We start from the raw sequence: 8252 nt of genomic DNA on the forward strand, positions 1-8252 counted from the left end.
GTGGTCAACTCCGAAGCCGAAGGCATGGACCAGGATTTGTACATGGCCACGCCGCTTGCTTTGTCTGGCATTTGGCCTCTGTTCATGGCCGGGAAACAAAACCAATCCACGAGAACAGGATCGACGACGAAACCCTTGAATTTGGACTCTTGATCATCATCGGATTGTGAGCTTGTTTCTCTCCCGAGCTTAAAATCGAATCCAGAGGCTCGTCGTCGCCGTACACTGCCAATTCTTGGGTAAGGCTTTGAAGATAAAGTCTAAAGCTTGAGATCGAATTGGTCAGGGCACCGGATTCGATCTTCTCAGATCTTCTGCCGCGGCTCTGCAGAATGGCATTCGGTGCGCATCTCCGGCTGGTGACTCTGCAGAGGAACTGCGAAAGGCTTGCCCGCTAGCATTTCTGCAAGAGAACCCGAAGTTTCTTCCCCAGATGAGCGGAGGTTCCTGATGAAGTTGGCGCAGCGTATGACGAGCACCTTCTGCGCCAACATTAGTGCGTCAACAGCCCAACGGTGGAGCGCTGCATCCGGATCAAATGATGACGGTATTCGCCTTACTACGAGGAAAAACGCTAGTTCCACAGGGACTAGTGTTTTAGCAGCGCTGCCACTTCTCTCTGGCTGCCAGTTTCTCCTCAGCGGGTGTTTGAATTTTTTTTAATGATAAATGAAACAGGCCCCAGTGGAATGCAGTTTCTGGTGGGAATTCAACGGAGGAGGTTGTAGATTTTCCAAATGGTTCCATCTTGAAAACTGCATTACTCTTTTGAGAGCTTATACTTCTATGCAGAATAACTTGTTTATTCTCCAGGAAAGTTGCACAGATACTTCGGGGTCCCTCATAGTGTATGCACCAGTTGACATAAATGCTATGAAGGCCGCAATGAATAGTGGGAGTGACCCATCTATCATACCCGTCCTTCATGTTGGAAATTCACCCTCCTCAAACATGGAACCCCAGGCCACAACTGTCAATTACATTGTCTGCAATGCGGTGCAACAAATCAAAGCATCATTGCATTGTCTAGATGTCTGATGCAGCCATATGCTGCATCCCCCCATTTATTACTTTGCTTTACACACTGATAACTTCATTTGTGTTTTTAACCATAGGCCTAAGACATGGGATCGTAGTTGGTAACTGCAAGCGAGAGAGGTTTTGTTCAATTTTATTCCTTGGGAACCAAAAACCATGCCAGGCTGAGGCTCAGGAGCCATGGGCAGCAGCAGCCGAAAAGTGGTGTTCGTGGGATTCAACCAGGACTACGGGTGCGTGGCGTGTGGGACAGAGCGGGGCTTCAGAGTTTACAACTGCGAGCCCTTCAAGGAGATCTTTCGCAGGGAATTGATATCGAGCATTGGCGGAGGCGGAGATGGATGCGGAATAGGCATCGTGGAGATGGTCTTCCGCAGCAACATATTGGCCATCGTGGGCGGAGGTTTGATTCCCCGTTACCCACCCAACAAAGTGATGATATGGGACGACCACCAGGGCCGATGCATCGGGGAGCTGTCCTTCAGGGCGCAGGTGAGGGCGGTCAGGGTCAGTCGGGACAAGATCGTTGTGGTCTTAGAGCACAAGATCTTTGTCTATGATTTTCCTGCAGACTTGAAGCTTATTCACCAGATGGAGACCATACCCAATGCCAAAGGCCTCATTGCCCTCTCTTCATCCACTGCACTGGGAAATGGGAATTCTGTGCTTGTGTGCCCTGGGCTTCACCGTGGAGAGGTGCGCGTCGAACATTTGAGCGCGAACAAGGGCAGCAAGACCGACTTCATCGCAGCTCACGATTCCCATCTGGCCTGCTTGGCACTTACTTCGGACGGCCATCGCTTGCCCACATCTAGCGACAAGGGTACCCTCGTTCGCATTTTCAACAGCAATTGCAGAAAGACTGGTTTTGTTTTGTTTTTTTTTTTTTTTTAACCTAAAATTATGTGGGGGAAAAAACATTATGTGGGGGAAAAAAACAAAACTAAAATTCAAAGAAAAACTAGATTTTATCTAAATTGTTTTAGGATGATGGTTTGCTTATTTAAAAAAAAATGTATTGTCATGTCACATATCAATGTTTCAGCAAGAGTATTTTTATTCGAACGAAATCAATATATTTTTTGATCTTCCTGATCCCACGAAGCGCAGGAAGAGAGCATACTAATCGATTGATTCGTTTTTATTCATGCAGGGGGGTTTCAAAAAGGATTGAATTTAAAACTAGCTAAATATTAAAACATCAGAAAACTCAAACTTAAACTCCTTTGTGAAGATCCTGCTGTCACCAGGTTTCACAAATTATTTTGTCTTAAAGAAGAATACTAGGACTGAATTAAATTCCTAATGCCTAATCCCTTAGCACCATCCCTGGCAACGGTGCCAAAATGTTAGGCAACTTATTGGGCTTAAATTGTTGCATTAAATTATCAACCAGGGAAACTCGTAAGCTTGTAATGGTGCCAGCAATATATATGTAGGAGTAGGCAACTAACTCTATGTCTAACTAAATTATTTACGATTCAATATAATATGCAAGGGAAGAGGCTCCTAACTAAGGAGGTCCTGGTTGTCCTTCCCTACAGTATCATAGAGAAATCATTGATTACATAAAACTAGAAACTTGAAATGAAGACAAGAGAATGAACTTAATTGTTGTTCAGATTCAAGTAGAGAGAGAAAGACTAACTTAGTCTCTTGATTGTCCTCTCATGTACTAATCCAAACTAAACTAATATTCATTCATAAGCATAAGAAATGAAATGACTTGAAACATAAAAGCACAAAAGAATGAATTTCAATTACCATATAAACCAATGGAGAGAGATCCTAACTTAGACTCGTGGTTATCTCCTCATATGATCCTTGAAACAAAAAAGCAAAAGAATGAATTTCAATTATCATGCAAATCAAATGGAGAGAGAGTCTAACTTAGACCCTTGGTTGTTCTCTCATATGCTGATAAGATTCTAATTTAAAACTCATTCATCAATCATAAACAAATCCTCAAACATCTAAGCAATTAAATGAAATAAGATCTAGTATGAAATAACATGTTCCTTTGATCCTTCTAGAGTGAGCTCAATTCTCCTAAGAACAAAGTGACAAGCTATTCCATATACTACATTAAGGCAACTTATATCTAGAACTACATAATGGAAATATATGTACAACTTATATCTAAAATTACATAATGAAAATATATGCAAAAGGAAGCTTTATTCTATTCCATCATAAGTTGGATACAATGCTCCAAGAGTCCTCCCTTTGGAATGGAGGAGGTACTCCTATTTATACAATGAGATGAGATAAAAAACTCATAATGATGATCCACTAATCTCTCTTTAGTTCCATACATTTCTCAACCATCTAGACACATAACCCTATCCTCCATGATCTCCTCCATGAGGTCCATGATTTTCTCCATGATCTTTTCCATGAGGCTTATCTTATCAATTTCGAATTTGATCATTCAAGGCCACATAAAGATGCCCTGGAAGCTTCCTTTGTGCCTACACATGTCAAAAAACTCATTCTAATTGTTAGGTATAAGTATAAGCATCTTATTTTCTAAAGTTTAGCCATAAATTCACTTAAAAATGTTAAGAATTAATAAACTTTGGAAAAGCATTGTTATAACCAAATAATGAGGTAAATGTAATGATATGGAGGTGGAATGGAGGTGACATGAAGGTAAAATGTGAAGATATTGGTGAATAATGGAGTGAAAATAGGGACTATTTTAGGCCCAACAATTGCCTCTCTGGATGCTCGGATAATTGGTCTATGCAAGTCGTAGGAGCTATGATTCATTCACAAATTGGGCTGTGGCAAGAAAAAATCACTTTGCCTTGTAGATGACTTATCAGGCCTCCGAAAACTGAAACAAACCCTTTCCGATAATTAACTCCACTGGATTGGCTAACTCATATTGCATGGATGAATTTTCTGCAGAAGATTTCAGTCTCCTTTTCTTGCTTCTCCAGCACTAGAAAACTGCTGGAAATTTCCTTTAGAATTTACTCTATTTCTACCTTAATAACTAATGCTCCTCCACTAGCTGGAATTATTATCTCATTGAATAATTGTGCATTGGGAAATTTGCACTGCCTGGATACTTGCTCCCTCACTTGTGTCTCTCCTCATTCCATCGATCTACTCTTATAATCTCTTGCTGAACCTTCAATGACCACGATTAAATCCTCATCAACAACTAAGATCATCTTAGACTCAATCCATGTGAGTCTCTAGAGCATTCTTGATCATCCTCAATTAATTCCCATTAATTAATCAAATTTCTTAAGTTAGAATTAGGCATTTTTAAATGATTGATCAATTAATTTATTTGAGTGGTCTCTAGGTGTTTTTCTCTCTAAACCTTTTTTGAATTTTGGATATTTCGTGTTCCTTAGTCTCTTAGACACAAATCAAGACTGGAACACCTATCCAATGCTATAAAAACTAACATTCTAGAGGCCGGATTAGATTCCAGAAGGTAGAGGGAGGCAATACGACTCAATTAGAGCTGATTTCTAGACAGTGCGAGTGGTTCCAGAGGTTGCAATGCATATTCTAGGTAGTAGTGTGAGTTTCCAGGGTGGGGTGTGAGTAGGCTAGAGGAGGTCAAGTTATTTTACAGAGGAGATCATGAATATCCATATTATTTTTCCAACATATCTGCCAGTGGATTTCCAGTTGGGCATCTAGTTGTAATAATTTCCAAATTGCTCCATAATAAATAAACCCCCATCTGCTGTAGAGGTTTTCCCTTCAGGGTTTTTCCTTGAATGTTTAGTCCAAAAATATTGGTGTCATTATTTTATGTGTGTGCATCTATTTCTTAGTTCTTGATTTATATTTACGAAACATTTTTATGGCGAAGAATGCATCAGTGATTTAATCGTTATTTTCCGTTAATAATTGATAGAAGACAAATAAACTGCTAACTGTTAGAAGATTAAAGTCTAGTTGGTGCATTCATGGAAATGTCACATGGTATCAGAGCATTGTTGATCAGCTCAAAGGCGAAGGAAGCGATATCATGCCGTTTCATAGGAAGATATGAAGCACTTTCTCCATATATGCGTAGGCCAAACAAGTAGTGCTAATTGTTGGGCAAGAAAATCGATTTCCAGAACTAGAGAGGAGGAAAAGTTCGATTTGTCTAGAAGCAATAGTAGTAGGCAGTAGGATTTCAAGATAGAGGGTTCTGGTGAGCATATTAGTGATTTTAGAGAGTATATTTGGGTGCAAATATTTCCAACAAGGATTTTTAGTTGTAGATCTACGCAGGGAAGGAAGAAAATAACACACAGAAGCAAAATTTCCATATTTTCTCAAATGGTTTCCAGTTTTTTAGTTGTAGGAAATGAGGGTTTGATTAATAACAACAAAAGGTCGTATAAAACTTGTTAGTCCAGCTAGTACAAGTTTCATGGCTAGTAGTACATGTGCTAGATTCCCTAGAAGGACTTTCGGGAGGTAGAGCGAGTTACCTAGTAGAGCAGTAGACAGTGTGTGTAGAAACTATGATGTAGATTTGCAATTTCTCATGAAGTTTTAATCAAAATCACAAGACACAAACCTACTTTACTACTCCACGGGGAATAATTCACAATTTAGAACAAAAGTACCAGACATGCAATAAAAAATCACGCACATGCAAATAATATTTTTCTTGGGAAATCAAACTACTAAAAACCCCAATGCATACTTGCATTAATATGATGAATAGAGATGTATTACAAATTCTTTTCTCAACTAAGCACAACCTATAAGTGCATAACCTATATCTTTGTTCATGGAAAAGCTATTACCCAAACTTAGTCAATTTCTTCCTTTGCTTGAGCCCCTATTTTCTTGCACAATTCATGAGGAAATATGCCCCTATTATTTAGGAATTTCCTCGAAAATTCTTGTGCGGTTCCCCAGGGTTGATCACTTGGCCAATACAATGAACTATACACCCAATCTAGTATATAATTAATTGTACACTAACTTGAAATCTTCACCATAGTTGGGGAACTCAAATTCTCTACATGCATGAGCTAATTTAGTTGCATACATCAATTAACTGGATGATCTCTAAGTTAGAGTGTTGTCCCACTGCTCAACTGACCATGCACTAGTACTATTAACATTTAGAACTAGTTTAACTGATTACAAGTGAAATTAACTCAACCTAAGCTCCAGGAATCACTACATAGAACTGAACTTCATGCCCTTAACTTGAATTCACTGAGCTAGACTCCTATAAAATAAGAATTAGCACATGTAAATTGAACTTCAACTCATTAACCCGAATTGAATGTTCTTAACTAAGTGACAAGAGTCATGTCACCTCAGTTAACTCGTCTAAGTTGTTTGCTGATGTGGAATTTCAATTTTTCTCAATTTAATCAAGACAAAATCAAATTGAGAATTTCTTGCTGCTTTTTTCAACACTCCCTCTCAGCAAGAAAGGGATTTCAACCACCCCTATCCTGCACCTATGGAATGTATTTCATGCAACACCTCTCAAAGTTGTTGTTACTACTACAACACCTGCAACTATGAAGCATCCAAAAAAATTGAATCAACAGTGTCTGCAATCTGTCTACTGGGAAAAATGTGTTGTTGCTGACTCTATTAATGAGCCTCCTACTCTGCTATCAACATGACTCAACACTTCTTAGTGTCTGATTGACACTGATCCTCCTACTACTGAATACTATGGGCCCTTGTATAGGAGAACACCTCAATGGACCCTACCTCACTCCTACTGGTCCTCCTGCTAATGAATACTATGGGCCTCTGTATAGGAGAACACCTCAATGGACCCCACCTCATGGAGGTATAACTACATGCATGGCGAAATCTGATCTACTCATACTGTTGTTGCTATTGCAACCACTTCAATAATGAATCTAATCTCCCGAGATCCTGAAGTACTAGCTTCCATAGGGCTGCTCCTTCTGAAACTAGACTCCCTCTGATTTTCTGTGGGAAATATTGCTGCTCCTCAATCTACCAATATCAATGATCACATTTCCTTTTTGTGTCACTAAACATTGTCTCACTGATCTACCCACTAGTAGCCTTCTAGATCCATTAAGAAGTCTGCACATAGGTTCTTCTGGATTTGCCCTGAACTAGGGCTCCATAACTCTACCTCCTAACAACTAGTTAGTTCTTCAATGATCACTTTACATGAGGAATTTAATCACTGGTTTCTAATGTGAATCAAACTCTGGTACTATGTAGAAATTACAATGTATATTTGCAACTGCTCATGAAGTTTTAACCAAAATCACAAGACACAAACCTACTCTACTACTCCGCAGACAATAATTCACAATTTAGAACAAAAATTTCAGACATGCAAATAATATTTTTCTCGGGGAAAGCAAGCTGCTAAAAACCCCAATGCTTGCTTGCATTAATATGATGAATATAGATGTATTACAATTGCTTTTCTCAACTGAGCACAACCTGCAAGTGTATAACCTATCTCTCTACTCACTGAGAAGATCTGACCCAAACTTATTCAGTTCTTCCTTTGCTTGAGCCCCTATTTTCTTGCACAATTCTTGAGGAAATAGGCCCCTATTATTTAGGAATTTCTTCGAAAATGCTTGTGCAATTCCTCAGGGTTGATCACCTGACCCATACAATGAACTATACACTCAATCTAGTATATAATTAATTGTACACCACCTTAGAATCTTCACCATAGTTGGAGAACTCGAATTCCCTGCATGCATGAGCTAATTTAGTTGCATACATCAATTAACTGGATGATCTATGAGTTAGACTATTGTCCCACTACTCAACTGACCATGCACTAGTTCTATTAATAGTTAGAACTAGTTTAACTGATTACAACTGAAATTAACTCAACCTAAGCTCCTAAAATTTAGGAATCACTACATAGAACTAAACTTCATTCCCTTAACTCGAATTAACTGAGCTAGACTCCTATAAAATAAGAATCAACACATGCAAACTGAAATTCAACTCATTAACTCGAATTGAGTGTTCTTAACTGAGTGACAAGAGCCATGTCACCTCAGTTAACTCCTCAAAGTTGTTTGCTGATGTGGAATTTCGAATTTTCTCAATTTAATCAAGACAAAATTAAATTGAAAATTTCTTGCTACACTTTTCGATAATGTAAATTTTGGGAAGGATACCAGAGGCAAATGCAGGATCAGATCTGCGCATTTCCAGAGGGAGTGCGTGTAGCAGGATGGGTGAGTTGTCAGAAGGAGAAGGAT

General features: G+C 39.1%; 1 pseudogene; it reads left to right on the top strand.

The window, feature by feature from the left end:
• Positions 1–1153: 1153 nt before the first annotated feature.
• On the top strand, positions 1154–1932 carry LOC149255219 (autophagy-related protein 18a pseudogene; annotated as a pseudogene).
• The last annotated feature ends 6320 nt before the right edge of the window (positions 1933–8252 follow it).

This window comes from Pinus tabuliformis, chromosome 7 (assembly GCF_031772625.1).
Source record: "Pinus tabuliformis cultivar Carrire ecotype Pingquan chromosome 7, CPIR1, whole genome shotgun sequence".
In the NCBI taxonomy this organism is placed as follows: domain Eukaryota; kingdom Viridiplantae; phylum Streptophyta; class Pinopsida; order Pinales; family Pinaceae; genus Pinus; species Pinus tabuliformis.